Raw genomic sequence first — 13,654 nt, 5'->3', positions numbered from 1 at the left:
AATTTGTAGTCGTCATTTTCGTGGTCAAGTTTTAATTATTTTTTTTTATATAGATATCGATTGTCTATTTCTGTTGATACCTAATTAATTAAATAATGCTTATTCGTTTTCTCATTATGATCGGATTTTCATTCAAATAGTACAATTATTGTACTATTTGAATGAAAATCATGTATTTCATGGTAAATTCATGTATTTTCGTTTTTTCCTATCCTCCCTCAATAACCCACCATATTTTCGCTTTCTTCCTCTTTTTGGCCGTCCTGTAAACTGTTCATCAGCTTGTGATGATTCAGTATACATGAATTTACCATATGTCAACTCAAAAAAAAAGACAGTCGATCCTAAGACATTCATAGATTTCTAATGTAGTTGTGCCAAAAAATGCCACGAAAAGATATCAGTAGAGAAACGGTTAGCTGTTTTTAAAAAGTTTTACTCCTTAGGTTCCTATGATGCACAGAATATGCTTTTAAGGGCATTAGTACAAGAAAAACCCGTCAAGCGTCATTACATAGCTACTGAAAATATAAGCAACGTTTCGAAAAAGAAATATTTCTCGCGTGAATACTCTCTGGACAGAATTTTAGTTTGTCGAGACATGTTTGTTAAAACTTTACAAACTTCCCCAAAAAGAATAAACACTTCGCTTTGCAAGATGCGTTCACAAGACTGCGTTGTAGATAGACGGGGCTTACAAAGTGGACTCAATAAAGTACCACGTGAATGTGAGCAGTTTGTGATAAATTTCATAAAAACATTACCAACATATATCTCCCACTATCGTCGAGAAAAATGTGATGGGGTTAAGTTTCTAAGAGCAGACATGACACAGTCTAAAATTTACGATTTATATACAGAAGCAGCTAAGACGGCTTCTATGAGAGTACTGTCCCGTTCGAAAGTCCACAAAGTATATTTGACGAAGTTTAATCTACGTACCAAGCCTCTAAAGAAAGACACATGCAATAAATGTGACCACTTTCAAAGCAAAATGATGTCTGCATCGGATGAAGAGAAAGTCGAAATCGACCAGAAGTGGAGATCGCATCAAGAAATTGCAGAAACTTTGCAAAGTCAAATGAAAGCTGATATGCAGCTTGCTAAAGATGATCCCTCGGTTGAAACAATTACCTTCGACCTCGAAAAAACGCTGCCATTACCGCGTATACCCACAAATATAGTCTTTTACAAAAGACAACTCTGGGTGTACAATCTTGGTATACACACTGGGAGCAATGATGACGCCCATTGCAATGTATGGGTAGAAGGAGAGGCTGGTCGAGGAGCCCAAGAAGTGGGCTCGTGCCTTATAAAACATATATTGGAAAGACTGGATAATAATGTGACACGTCTTATTTTATGGAGCGATTCTTTTGGTGGTCAAAATCGCAATATTAAACTAGTATTAATGCTCAAAGCCGTCTTAAATGACCACCCAACTTTGGTACAGATTAATATGAGATTTCTTGAATCGGGACACAGCTTTCTCCCCAATGATAGGGATTTTGGCAAAATTGAAGGTGGTTTTAAACGGCAACAAAGAATATATACACCAGAAGATTACATGAGTATTAAGTGTCATGGTTAAGTACTAAAGAAATTGAACTAAAAAAAGGTGAAATGTACAAGATTTACATGCGGTCGAACTTTTGTGAAGATTTTAAGGAATTAGACATTAAAAAAATTGGTCGCGTGAGGCAACCAGCTATTTCAAAAGAAATAATGGAGCCTCTTTGGCCTACAGGAAAACCAATACCAGAGGCAAAGTTGAAAGACTTAAAGAGCCTTCTGCACCTGATTCCTCAGGAGTACCACAGTTTTTACGTCAATCTCGATGCAGACAAACATATTGAAGATGACCTGGAAGGCTTTTTCTGGTGAACTTGACTTCGAGTTGGAAGAAAATTATTTCGATAACTGAGATTCTGTTTTATATTATTTTCATGTTTTGAAATGTATGATTATTCACAAAAGTTTTTATTTTTTCTAGAACTTTTTAATGGTAAAAAAGAAAACTGAGATTCTGTTTTATATTCTTTTAGTAAATGAGTGATGTTTTGAAATGTATGATTTGATTATTCACAATTTTTTTATTTTTTCTAGAACTTTTTAATGGTAAAAAAGATTTCCTGTAAGTATAAGCATTTATTTTCAATAAAGTAAATTGAAATAATATATGTATATTTTATTATATTATTTACAATTTTAATTTCTATAAAAATCAAATAGGAACCAACCCACACATGAGCATTTTTGCAAAAAAGATACATTGACTTTTTGAAGAAAAACGTCCCTAAATATTATTATTTTTTGGAACACGAGTATTAGACAACAAAAAACTTACCGTTGTCTAAAATTTTGCATTAAAACTTTTTTTTAGATGTTTATAGAAAATTTTGTTCCCATGTTTTAAACAAAAACCGATTTTTCTCAAAACTAGCCACGTGTGGGTTGGATCCTGTTTGCATAAATAGGTCCAATTAAATTTAACAAGTAACCATATTGTGTGAATCTTTATGAAAGTTTAGGCTTTGTCAATTTTTGTTTTGCAAACAAGATCCATCCCGCATGGTCCCTTGTGAAAATTTTGAGTCCGTCAGTTTTTATTTTGCAAACGAGATCCAACCCACATGGTCCCTTATGAAAATTTAGACTGCGTCAGTTTTTATTTTGCAAACGGGATCCAACCCACATGGTCCCTTCTGAAAATATATAAATTTGCGATTATGGGGAACCAAGAAACATGGATCCATTTATAAAAAATAAAACATTAACATTTTGTAGAATACAGAGTTATCATTCAGCATGAATCTTATTAGCTTATTATGAGGTTGTTGCTATCACGTTTGGTAACTTTGTTGACTTAATGTTTTGATATGAGATAGTTGCCAGATCAATTTGATATTTAAGTAGGTGGATAGAAGGTGCATTTTAAAAGCTTTCTGTGTATTTAACTCAATTTTTGACAGGAGTGTGGGTTGGATCCTGTTTGCATAAATAGGTCCATTATAAGATTTGAAAATAAACAAAATGTTCTTTTTCGTGGTCTCGGTGCTCATTTTTGTTACCGTTAAAATTGGATTTTTGCTTTTTTTAACCAAAATAAACTTTATCGATCTCTTATAATATAAAGCATCTTATCGGTACATATCCTTATGTTCAAAATAAAACAGACCACATCAAAATGTGTGTTTTTATTTCTGTAACATTTATCTTACACCTCAAATAATTACCCAACAAAGTTATATTGATGTACATATTTTGCCGCCAAAATATCCTATTTTTCCTGTGCTATTATTACCGTAAAACGGGGTGAATAGAAATCGCGGGGTGGTGAGAAATATTATCGTGATTTTTTTGCATGGCTACAAAAAACACCATGATCACTAAGCGAATTACTTTAGTTTTTAGTATTAAGTTAAATATTTGTTTATTTTGCTTTCAACACTCGATAGTCGTGAAGTTAGTCAGAAGTAGTAAATATTTTAGTGGAAAGAGAGACTTCACCAAGGTAAGAAATAACAGTTCCAAAAACTTTGTTATAATAGTGATTTTAGTGATAATTACAGTGTAGTGGCGTTTTAATCTAGTTACCCGGTCTTTGCAGTATCTAAATAATAAAAAGTTTCAGCGATTTTATTCGTTATCAGGTGTAATGGTACAAATGTAATTTCATAACCATTTCGGTAAGAAACTGTGGTGAATTGACACGGCATACGGAGTGACTAGATACGCTATATGGGGTGATTAGGCACGCTCTTTGGGGTGAGAAAACAAGACAAAGTGGGGTGAAAAATAACGACGGGAGGGTTTTATAGAAATAAATACTTTAGAATTGTCAAAACTTCCCGGCCTCTGCAGTAATGTACTATTATTTTTTTATTCTTTTGACAAGGCCCTATCACCCGCATATTTTTTTATTTTTTTTTCACAATTATGACAATTCTGACTGATTTCTCTATTCACCCCATATGTCTTGTCTACTGACCCCGTTTTACAGATTTGTATTTTTTTTTTTTTAATTTTCGTTATACCAGGAGCAATAAGGCTTATTTTTGTGATGCAAACTTGCAGAACTTGTTAGGGCTCACAATAGAAAAACAATCTTAGATCCTTTACTATTCAAATTAATTCTTAAAAATAGGTTGGAAGTTCAAAATCGTGTCACCCCATTTTACGGTACCTTGATTGAAATGCTACTTTCGAAACAATAATTAGTTTTATTCTTATTCACGACTTATTATTATTCCGGAGTTCACAATAATGTTGTGTTAATTTGTTTTTTTTTTTCATGTTAAGTATTAGTGGTATATGCTAACTTTCTTTTCCATTATGTAATTTTTCCACTTCCTAAGTATATTCAGAACAGTAACAACAAAAAAAAAATTTTTGGCAGATAGCTACCCTATAGCCCTACTTTGGTACCTAGTTATTGTTATAAAGTTTCAATGTGCAATGAAATATTAACCCTAAACAAAACTTACCCATAGCAAAATGCTGCAGTGATTTAGTTACATAAGTACAATATTTTCGCAATTTGTATTCAACTATTCCTCTGAATATGTAATATACCGCATTGGATGTTACTAATAAGACAGCATCAGTGCCAATTTTTACCTGAAAGTAAAAATACAAATTGTTTGGGTTATTAACACCCTTGAGTCAACGTTCCTAATAACATAAAAACTTTATGATTGTTTTTTTTGGAGTCTTTTTGTATTTTTTATTTCAACTCCAAATTTGTTACTTTTGCGGGTATTCCGTGAAACCATATCGAAAATACAAACTGAGACATGGATGCACAGAAAAACCAGAAAAAGAGACCAGCGCTGGGAATCGAACCCAGGTCCTCAGCAATCCGTGCTGCGTGCTATAATCCCTACACCACCGCTGGACAGGAATCTAGACACGAATTTTTCCAATGCATACATATCTCAGGTTGCTTATTTCTACTACGCTACTTATGCAGCAGCACTAGCGACATAAAAACTTCGAACTTCTTTGTATTTTCGATATAAAAACTTTAGCATGTAAAACCTTAAACCTTAGTATGAGCACTTTATTTTAGTTGCTATAATTATTTTTATGGTCAAACCTCTTGTTTACTCCGGGAAGTCAGTATATGCAGCACAGGAGGAGAAGTCATTGATTCAGCCAATAGATCTACATCAGCTTTCTGTTTCAGAACAAATAGATAAAAATAAACATAATTTGATTTTTTTTTTGTTCTTCGTAGAGTATTAATGAAAACTTGAAAGATCCTCATATTGAAAATTATTACAATGGAGAATGGATGAAAATTTTAGAAACGCTTGATTTTTTTTTATCGACAGGAAAACCTTATATAATAAACCTTAAATCTTATATTAAAGTATGAATTGTTTGAGGTGTCCTGATCTCCTTAACAGCCCACCTTTCGAACAAAGTCATTGTATTCTATTGTGCCCGCAACCGCATAATCCTCAGTTTATAATGAATGGAAATATAAGACAAAATAGTTCATTGAATTAACGACTGTATTGTCAGAGCAGAAAGTGCACTTTAAAATAAATAATCGTTAGAGGCTGCTTGTTTACGACACACTCAATTCTTAAAATAAACTCCATTGTAAATATACTCTTTATTTCAATGAACTATTTTATCTTATACGGCTTTGTTCGAAAGGTGGGCAGTTAACGAGATCGGGACGCCTCAAAAAATCGAGTAAAACAGAAAAACATCAGATTTTTAAGTAGCATCAATCAATTTAAAAAAAGAATGTATTTTCTTTTCCGCCAAGTTGCGATAGTCCGGTCGGTTACGGGTTGTTCCATAGCCCAGAACAAAAAATTTTTAAAAAAAAAAGCGGTCAAGTGCGAGTGCGAGCGACTCCATACGATCGCGACGCACCTCCTGTTGAGGTTCATTATCAAACGCAAAGTTTTTGCTGGCTGTTTTTATTAAACAGTACGTTTTTCATATTGACATGTTACTCTATGTTTTGTTGTTCCTTGACATTCGTTTGTGCTGATTATTTTGCAAATTATAAAATCTGTTATTTACTTGTGTCTGTCTTTAATATTGTGCAATCGATCGCTAGTTCTGCTGAGCCAACTCTGCTGATATCCTCAACAATGGTTATGGGCCCAGGATAGATTGAACAAAATAGTTAAATGGGCTTGAATTGACGTCGGCAATTTTCTTGTGAGTACATGTACTAAACCAAAATGAGCACTGTGCGAATTGATCCATTGTCTAAAGAAAATTATGAGAGTTGGAAATTACAAGCGGAAGCTATTCTTATTAAAAAATGACCTCTGGAAGTATACTAATGGGAAGATAAATAAACCTGTTGAGACTGCGACGGATGATTTAGACAAATGGGAGGCACAAGATGCTAAAGCGAAGGCTGATTTAATACTTTGCATCAGCTCAACGGAACTTCGTCATGTAAGGGATTGTAAGACTTCAAGAGAAATATGGTTGCGACTTGAGTCTATTTATGCTTCTCGTGGACCTGCTAGAAAGGCCATGTTATTAAAGCGTCTACTGACACATAAAATGGGTGACTCTGGAGATATTCGAGAAGATATTGGTGCGTTTTTCGATGCGGTGGACAAACTTGAGTCCATGGATATAAAGATTCACGATGATCTTTTGTCGATAATGTTATTGTATACTTTACCAGCAAGTTTCTCGAATTTTCGATGTGCTATTGAATGCCGTGACGATTTACCAAAGCCGGAGATTCTTAAAGTGAAGATTTTAGAAGAATATGAATCGAGAAATGTGAATAATACTGAAAATGATGTACTGTATGCACGGGAAAGGAATAAAGCCGCAAATAAATGGCGTGCTGATGTCAACTTAAAGGAACACGAACACAGTCACAACCTAATCGATTTTCACATAAAGAGGATAATTATGCTAACGAAAGGAGAGTTTTGACCTGTTTTCGTTGTAATCGTCTTGGGCATAAGGCTTCTGAATGTCGGGAAAATTACCCTAGGTCGAATCAACACTGTAATAATGTAGATGATGGATTAATGTCTTTAAATGTTTCAGGTTTAGAGGAATGTAGCATTGTTGACAATTTAAAACAACAATGGGTGCTTGATTCCGGGTGCACGTCCCACTTATGCAACGATGTCAATTTATTCAGGGGTACACTTGAAGAGCATAAAGGTAAATTGCGGTTAGCTACTAACATGAATGCCGAGGTCCTGGGTAAGGGATTAGTTACATTTTCGGTAGCGAATGGTAGCTCAGCACGGCCTGTTGAATTGAAAGACACCCTCTACGTGCCAGATTTAAGGACTAACTTAATTTCGGTAGCAAAGATAACAGATAATGACTATGATGTGAACTTCACACGTGATGTGGCCGTACTAGTAGATAAAAACGGTAAAACTAGGCTAACTGCACACCGTAGAGGAAACCTTTATTGTTTTCCAGAATGCGATTCTGTTAATGCAGTATCAGACTGTAATACAGATCTAAAACTGTGGCATGAACGCTTAGGGCATCTCAATGCCAAAGATGTAATTAAACTGCTAGGAAAAATAGGCCTTGCCGTGAACTCAAGTGGGATCAATGTAAGCACTTTGCGTAGTTGTGATATTTGTGCTAGAGGGAAAAATGACCATGTTACCATTTACTGAGTCAAATGGTCCGTGTAATGAACGGTTGCGTATAGTGTATTCCGACATAGTAGGTCCAATGAGATGCGAATCAAAATCAGGTGCTAAATATTTTATCACTTTTATTGACGACAGTACTCGTTGGTGTGAGGTTTATTTTCTGAAGACCAAAGATAAAGCTTTAGAAGCATTCAAACTGTACAAAAATTATGTGGAGAAATATACTGGGTCAAAAATAAAATACTTTCAATCAGATAATGGTGGGGAGTATGTCAATCTAGAATTTGATGAATTTTTACGCAAGGAGGGAATACAGAGACGACTAACCGTACCTCGTACTCCTCAACAAAATGGAGTAGCCGAAAAAAATGAACCGTACGCTGGTTGAGATGGCCAGGTGTATGCTTCTAAATAGTGACTTGTGTATTAGTTTTTGGGCTGAAGCTATTGATACGGCATGTTACGTTAGAAACCGCTGCCCAACTTCTGCCTTAAACGGTGATATTCCATATGAAAAGTGGTGTCAAAAACAGGTGAATATCTACTATCTACGTAGATTTGGAGAAAGAGTATATGTTCTGGACAAAAATCCAAACTTAGGCAAATTCGATGCTCGTGGAATCGCAGGAGTATTTGTCGGATATTCAAAAACAACCAAAGGGTTTAGAGTATGGATACCTGAGAAGAGAAAATTTATTGTCTCTAGAGACATAAAATTCACTGAATTGCTATCAACAGATTCAGCGACAAAATCACTGGAAGGCAGCAAAAAGGGTCTTACGCTTTCTCAAGGGCACCGCGAACTATGGTCTGAATTATAGGAAAACTGGTAAGCCGATTCAAGCATACTGTGATGCAAATTGGGGTAGTTGCCTAATAGATCGGAAATCTTATTCTGGTTATTGTTGTATTCTAGGAGGAGCTAGTATTTCTTGGTCCTCTAGAAAACAGAAGACAGTAGCGACGTCTAGTTGTGAAGCGGAGTACGTCAGTCTTGCGGAAGCATTCAAGGAAGGTCTATACCTTCAAAGTCTGCTAACAGAAATGAAGTTACCAGGGTATGCAACTATATCTATTTATACCGATAGTCAATCAGCGATGTTTCTTGCGCAGGATCCCGTCTTTCATGGTAGGAGTAAACATATTGATATTAAGTATCATTTTATTAGGGGTGTTTTAAAAGACAACAATAATATAATGTTGGGACATGTACCTACGGAATCCATGTTGGCAGATGTATTGACAAAAGCACTGCCTAGCATAAAACATAATAGATGTTTGAATGGCTTAGGTCTTAAACCTTGCTAATCCATAGTTTTTTTGTCAACGAGTTGACTTTAAGTTTGTTCTTGTTGTATCATTTAATGTGCTTAAGTGTAGTACTAGGTACAAATTATTTTATTTGTTTATGCTGCGTTGATTAACTTATGAAAAGCAATAAACCTTGCATTTGAGAGGGCGTGTTGAGGTTCATTATCAAACGCAAAGTTTTTGCTGGCTGTTTTTATTAAACAGTACGTTTTTCATATTGACATGTTACTCTATGTTTTGTTGTTCCTTGACATTCGTTTGTGCTGATTATTTTGCAAATTATAAAATCTGTTATTTACTTGTGTCTGTCTTTAATATTGTGCAATCGATCGCTAGTTCTGCTGAGCCAACTCTGCTGATATCCTCAACACCTCCGTACAATGTTTTAAAAACAAATACGAGTAGTTCAGTAATATTTTTTTGTAAAATATTCTAATAGAAGCTTTTTTGCAGGCAGTACTTTTTGCCTCTTATTACCAAAGTAGGTAGTCGTCAAGACGAATCAAATGAGAGCAAAATCGATGCGGTCGTGTCGTTTTATTACATAGTTCCTATGGCCAACATCTAACTTCATCATCAGATCAGCTCTACGTCATAATAATATTGCATTGTCATCGGATTTATACATGCATGCAAAATTTCACCTCAATTGGTTGAAGATATCCTCTTCAAATTAAAGTTGAAATGTTAATTCCACCCGAACAAACATAACTAGTTACATTACATTACAAGTTAATAAAAACATATCACCAAAATGTAAGCACTAGGTGCAAGTATTTTGAATAAAAAAAAATCCTCATCCTCTTTGGCTGTAGCCCTGTCGGAGGCTGAATAGCGCTTTAGACTCTAGCCATGCGCCACGGCAGAAAAAAAATAGCTGTCAGGTCAGCGCGGTTCATTCGCGGGAAATTCAGCGGACTTCACTTCGTATGTTGTGTAATTAAATAATAAGAAGTTCGACTAGTGTGAATAAATGTTAAACTGTATAATAAACCTTGTAAATAGTGTTAAATACTTAGTATGATTTTTTTAGTGTAAAAAACAATAGGTAAACATAGTGATTATACGGTGTGGATTTGGCGAGCGCTTTATCAAAGTTGGCTTCATTGAGGTTTGTGGTTCATAAGTTGCTTTATTAATTTGCACAAAAACGAATAAACCACACAATCAGACAATTACTATATTATACTCGTATTATCGACGCTTTTATAAAACATCATTAAAATCGCTAACTTCAAAGGTAAATTCAAAACGAAATAGCTAGTCGTTGCTAGTTAGCAACGGCTAATAACGCCTAGCAACCAAAAAACGCTGAAAAAAACACGTTTCTTGAATGACGACCCCCTTTTATTTGTAACTTTACTTTATTTTTAGTATTTGTTGTTATAGCAGCCACAGTAATACATAATCTGTGAAAATTTCAAGTGTCTAACTTTTACGGCTTAAGAGATAGAGCCCTGTGACAGACGGAGAGACAGACAGACAGACAGACAGTGGAGTCTCATTAATAGGGTCCCGTTGGCACCCTTCGGGTACGGAACACTAAAAAAAATTTATTTGTCTTTGACTCGTTCGTTTTCACAGGTGACACTTCTTTACCGGCCCGTATAATACCGACGTGGAAATATGGACCCTGTTTTTCATGTAAACGCCCATAGGAACTGACATGAGTTGCTATGGGCGTATATAATATGAAAAACAGGGTAAGTATTTCCATGTCGGTATTATCCGGGCCGTTAAAGAATGTCACCCGTCAAAACGAACGAGTCAGACACAATTTTTTAAAAATATTTAAAAGCTTTTATTTTAACTTGTAATGTATAATAATTAATGTATGTATTGTATTTGCGGATCAAAACTTGCAAGTTGAATTTGACCCACTTCCAGTGATCGGCTTGACTTGAAATTTTGCATACTTATGTAAATCTGGTGACAATACAACAATCTGGTAGTGCCATCCTGGTGGTCCAGCCAGGATCGTCTCTGCAGGATGGAACTCCTCATCGGTAAATGGTATTGACTTGAAATTTGGTACGGAAATTTAGTATGGCAATGCAAATACAGTCACAAAAAGTACAGTCAGCAAAAAAAGCTTGTATTAAAAATTAAATATTTAGCAAAAAAACTTATTTTGTTCTGGGCTATGGAACAACCCGTAACCGGACTATCCTAATTTGGCCGTAAAAACACATTTTTTTTATTAATTGATGCTACTTAACAATCTTATAATTTATTATCTGAATTAGAAAGGTTCCTATCGATAAAAAAGTTTCAAGCGTTTCAAAAATTTTCATCCATTACCCATTGCACGAACATTATATAATACAAAGTGTTTATTAAACAACTGAAAACCAGAAAGTAGTTTGCTCAGAATTGAGAGTAAAATCGATTACACTATCTTTTAAATTGGGTTGTGTTTGTGTTTTATATCTTTTTTTAATGTGCCCATTCTGAAAGTTACCACTGCAACAGGCACCAATTAAATATTTTATACTTTTTCGATAATTTAATACTGGCCGTTTTGCTGTCAATGTGTGATTTTCTCCAAAAACGTCAAAGCGCAACTGACAAAAATTAATACAAAATAATCATGAGTAGAGTAAGAAATGAAGTAGAATAACTGACTTAGCAAAACCCACGAATATCATTTAAAATAATGAAGGTATGAAAAAATAAATGAAATCATGTAACTTAAAATAAAAAAAAATTTTGGGGTGTCTGAGGATTTCAGTTATTTAATAAACACCTTGTATTTGAAGGGGAAAATCCTCGCGTTGCGGTTGTCCATAGGTTGCGTGTAATGAGGCTTAGAACTTACGCGTAAGTTCCAAGTCTCAATAAACGCATTCACGATACTAAAGTATCCACGATATTATGTATATCCATTAAGCAATATTACCATGACTGTTTCGACAATTTCTGGGAGCACAACCGAAACATGTGCTTCAAAAGTTAGATAGTATAAATGCATCAAAGCGACAGCGTATACCACGGTTAACATGTAATGCAGGAAAGCTTGTGCCTGTGTAAGTAAAAATAATAATTTACTAAAACACATTAATTAATTATAATGATCAGCTTTATAAACAGACTTAAGTAGGTAAGTGTAGCTATCGTCACAACAGTTTAAGTCATGTAGACGACAACAAGTCATTGACAGCGGATTAAGAAAGTAGGTGCAGTCACCAGCACCAATATCTAACACAACAACAATAGAGTCGTATCAGATATGTATTTATATATCTGATACGACTCTATTTCTAGGGCCGGAAGGACGTGTCAGATATTTTTGCACGCTCCGCTGTGGCACATATTAATGCTGGTGAATATACACCTACTGTTATTTTTCTCTTCTCTTTTGTGTTCGAAATAAATGGATTATTATATTATTATTATTAACTTTTAAATACCTTCCAAATGTTCCTTTTAAATATTTGATTGCACAGAAGCGATGATAAAAAAAAGTGAAATATTATATACAAATAATAAAAGGATATTTCAAGAAGGCGTGCTTCATCGAGGTAATCGGTACGATCCCTGTAAATACAGTAAAAATTAAATGTGATAAAATGTACGCAGTGAAACTAGTACAAGTAAATTAAATAAAAATAGATTTTGAATAGGGTTTATTTAAATTTGAATATTTACGATGTGTAAGTGTTGAGCCAAAATAATATAAGACGTTTCAACACGTTAATTGATAACAGTTTTTAATGATTTACGATTATTTACGTTCGATACCATTGAAGGGTCCAAGAAAGATAACGTATCTCAACACTTTTAAAAATGAGATTTTAATGCCAAAATGTAAAGCACGTAACGAATTATTACGAGGGCTTACATCTTTTGTACAAACTGTATTATTATTATTATTTTCTTTTTTTTCATTCTTCTTCTTATAAAAAGTAAATACAGAAAAGTACATACAAAAAAAAATATTATAAAAACCTAACCTAATTGCCGCCGGTAACGGGCAGGGCCCAAGCTACCGGTGGACAGGGCCGCAGAGTGAGGAACTTCCGGACGATGCGTGCCGTGTCCAGAAGTACCGCCTTCTGTATCTGGCCTTGATCCAGCCATCTAGCGAGAGTCTCTTGAGATCTTGGTCGAGACTTCGCTATTAGACCGTCTGCCGAAACGACTATCGGGACAATGATCGTCGAGTCAACATCCCACATAGCAGTCACCTCGTGAGCCAAGTCAAGGTAAAGTAACTGTAAGCACCTAGGTAAGACCTGAGTTTGTCCTTCTCGGCCTCACGAGGTTCTCGTCATGTGGGATGGTGATGTCGACGAGCACTGCCTGGCGGTTTGATCGATCTGTCAGCACGATATTAGGCTTTTTGGCTACAATAGTCCTATCCGTGATGACAGATCGATCCCAATAGAGTGTGCACGACCATTTTCGAGAACTGGCGCAGGGGACATACCTATATTAATACGGCACCTCAGAGTCTACAAGGCCGTATCAAAGAGCAAAGTGCTGGTGGGATAATCTGGCTACTAATTATGTCTGTGCAAATACTCACCGTTAGCAAGATGGGAACAACCGGAGATAATATGCCTGAGTGACTCCCCAGGATGGCGGCATGCCCGACAAATGTCGACCGTACCGTCCTTCAGGATATACCTCCAGTAGTTGTTCGTCATGATAACTTCGTCAGCAATTGCACACACTAAACCCTCGGTTTTCCCAAAGAGGTCCCCGAAACGTAACCAGGT

At 35.3% G+C, this 13,654-nt stretch overlaps 1 long non-coding RNA gene across 1 annotated transcript; it reads right to left on the bottom strand.

Annotated features, from left to right (window-relative positions):
- Positions 1 to 4,531: 4,531 nt before the first annotated feature.
- LOC141429498 (uncharacterized) lies at positions 4,532 to 12,408 on the bottom strand. The gene is made up of 4 exons (XR_012451546.1): positions 12,344 to 12,408; positions 11,833 to 11,955; positions 5,099 to 5,179; positions 4,532 to 4,620 (listed from the first exon to the last, which is right to left on the bottom strand). It is a non-coding gene; the product is annotated as an uncharacterized lncRNA (long non-coding RNA).
- Between the last annotated feature and the right edge of the window lie 1,246 nt (positions 12,409 to 13,654).

The sequence above is a fragment of the Choristoneura fumiferana genome, chromosome 7, assembly GCF_025370935.1.
Source record: "Choristoneura fumiferana chromosome 7, NRCan_CFum_1, whole genome shotgun sequence".
In the NCBI taxonomy this organism is placed as follows: Eukaryota; Metazoa; Arthropoda; class Insecta; order Lepidoptera; family Tortricidae; genus Choristoneura; species Choristoneura fumiferana.
Note: the sequence above shows the minus strand (reverse complement) of the source record. Positions and strands in the feature narration are given on the sequence as shown.